General features: G+C 30.5%; 1 protein-coding gene across 1 annotated transcript in view; it reads right to left on the minus strand.

The window, feature by feature from the left end:
- The window catches only part of LOC137616314 (parapinopsin-like), a 501,664-nt gene that overhangs the window by 161,895 nt on the left and 336,504 nt on the right, over positions 1-3,265 (minus strand). The gene's annotated exons all lie outside the window — the stretch shown is intronic.

A 3,265-nucleotide genomic window follows, 5' to 3' on the forward strand; every position in this document is an offset into this window, starting at 1 on the left:
ATGTTCACTTTCTTATTAATACCTGAGCTATATGGCATACAAACATTATATATACACACGCACATATATATATATATATATATATATTATATATATATATATATATATATATATATAGTATATATATATATAATTTATAAATATCTCAGCATATGTCCCTTACTACTCAAATCAAGACAAAGTTAAGAAACCTGTATTTACTTCTATGTTTTTAAGAGCATTTCGAGTCGGCAGCCCTGAATATATTGATGATGAAATAAATGAGATTAGAGCAATAGGTAAGAAACTGAAGTACCCTGAAATTGTGTTAGATGATGCACTAAGAACAGCAAAAAAGACCTTTTTCGGTAATGATAACACGAAAAACTACAATATACAAAATTTACTTGTACTGCCTTATAGTAATTCTTTTAAAGAAATTCCCCAACTGTTGAAAAATTTCAATGTAAATGTAGCATTTAAGAGTAATAATACAATAAAAACAGCCTTAATAAAAAATTTTCCTGACATTACCAAGGGATGTGTATATCGTATTCCATGCAATGCTTGTTAAAAATTCTATATTGGTCAAACTGGTAAAGCCCTAGAAACGAGAATTGAACAACATAAGAATAGTGTCAGATATGCTCAAGATAATAATGCACTCTGCCAACTTTAGAGATAAAAATCACACTATTAATTGGTCATGTGCAAAAACATTGATTCATTCAAATAACTTATTGGAAAGATACATCAGAGTCCAGTTTCATAAAAGAAACCTTTGAAAACAAATTGAATATTGGACATGGAATATATAAACTCGACGCCTTTATATGTAAAGAGAGTTGCAAGGTATATATAAAAAAAAACTTTACCCACTTAATGTAGAACTGAATGTATTGTGAATAATTAACCTCACTGTGAAATTAATATTTAGACCTAAACTACCATTCACGGAAGGGCACAATTATTTCAAATATTATGCATAAGTACGTTGACACTACATAGTGTTATGCTAGATATAAGTACTGATATATACGTAATTGTATGTTCATGATAATAAGGTTATATGTGCATAAATATATATACATGTTAATCATGTGTAAAAAACATGTATATGTAAGTCTATGTATGTGTCTGTATATGTATACGAGTATATGTACACGTATGGCTATGTATATATTATGCATGTGTGTATATGAATGCCTGTCTGTGTATACGTATGTATATGTCTTTGTATATATTTATATATAGATGTCTTTTATATATCTATATAGTTTTTCTTATGTATTTTTATGGATAAGGCTACCGTTGTTTGATATAAAGAAATTGTATGTAAAGTCAAAACAAGAATTTATCGGTCACCAGAAATGACTCTTTTTGGCAGGTGTCTAATGAGGTTTGATCTCCGCCCAGGAAACACCTGATAACAGCACAGGTAACTGGTATAGGAGTGTCATTGTTCTATAAGTCTCTAGATGTATGTTCGTACGTTTACTGTCCCTATAAAATGTAAAGAAACCTCTCTCAATAAATCAGTCCTCTGAAGAAGTATCACGAAACTATTCAGGACTTAATCTTATATTTCACATTTTTATTTTCCCTGTGGTTCTTACGCGCATAATATATATATATATATATATATATATATATATATATATATATATATATATATATATATATATATATATATATATATATATATATGTATATATATATACACACATATCTATACAGTATATATATATATATATAAATATATATATATATACATATACTCACATTCACACATGTATATATACCGTTTATACATATATATATATATATTATATAATATATATATATATATATATATATATATATATATATATATATATATAGAAAGAGAGAGAGAGAGAGAGAGAGAGAGAGAGAGAGAGAGAGAGAGAGAGAGAGAGAGAGAGAGAGAGAGAGAGAGAGAGAGAGAACTTTTTTATTAAACGCTCAGGACGATTCTTCTCTGGATATCTGTACTAAAGCCGCCCGTTGAGATACTACCGCTAGAGAGTTATGGGGTCCTTTGACTGGCCAGACAGTACCACATTGGATTCTTCTCTCTGGTTACGGTTCTTTCCCTTTGCCTACACATACACCGAATAGTTTGGCCTATTCTTTATAGATTCTCCTCTATCCTCATACAACTGACAACACATATTACCAAACAATTCTTCTTTGTACAAGGGGTTAACTACTGCACTGTAATTGTTTAGTGGCCACTTTCCTCTTGGTAAGGATAAAAGAGACACTTTAGCTATGGTAAGCAGCTCTTCTAGGAGAAGGACACTCCAAAATCAAACCATTGTTCTCTATTTTCGGGTAGTGCCATAGCCTGTGTACTATGGTCTTCCACTGTCTCGGGCACATTGTTCTATCTAATTTCTCTTCTTCTTGTTTTGTTATCGTATTTATAGTTTATATAGGAAATATTTATTTTAATGTTGTTACTCTTAAAATATTTCATCTTTCCTTCTTTCCTTTCCTCACTGGGCTATTTTCCTTGCTAGAGCCCCTTGGGTTATAGCATTCTGCTTTTCCAACTAGGGTTATAGCTTAGCAATTGATAATAATAATGATGATAATAAAGGACTTCAATGAAGAAACAAATTGATGAAAGTCTACGGAATGGTTGTATCCTATAGAGAGGGATATATAGATGGAGAGAAAGTAATAAATAATCAACATGAATTTAGCGGTGTTTTTTTAAAGCACAAGGCGGGCTTTACAAATCATTTATGAGAAGATTGAACAATGTATCTGAACTATTACGTATCTGTATAAAAAATTCCTGAGTCATAGACATGAGCTTCAAACTATAATTTCTACTCTGGAGAAGGTCCCAACTTACAGTCATTAGACTTTCAGACATTCAGGGATACAAACACAAATCCAACTGAAATGAACAAAGATAAGATAAAGAAATACTGTAATAAAACAATATTATATCATTTAATACAGTAATAAGCTGATATCTATTTCATATGAAAACTTGACTCTTTGGTGACTTTTTAGCTGGAAATCATAAGGATGGGATTCAGGTTAGGCCTATACCCTAAGCCAAAATTCAGCAAGATTGGACTTAGTTTGTAAGTCGAGGACCTTTTGTACTCTGTAGCGTGATATTAAATAGTAATGCATTATTCTTATTAAACACTAAGGAGCGGATACAATTAATTAGTCTCTCGGGTACCGTTATGTCATTACAAAAAGCAGATTAATGAGTAGATATTTCATTTATCTTTCTTGCTTA

Source organism: Palaemon carinicauda, chromosome 22 (genome assembly GCF_036898095.1).
Source record: "Palaemon carinicauda isolate YSFRI2023 chromosome 22, ASM3689809v2, whole genome shotgun sequence".
Classification (NCBI taxonomy): domain Eukaryota; kingdom Metazoa; phylum Arthropoda; class Malacostraca; order Decapoda; family Palaemonidae; genus Palaemon; species Palaemon carinicauda.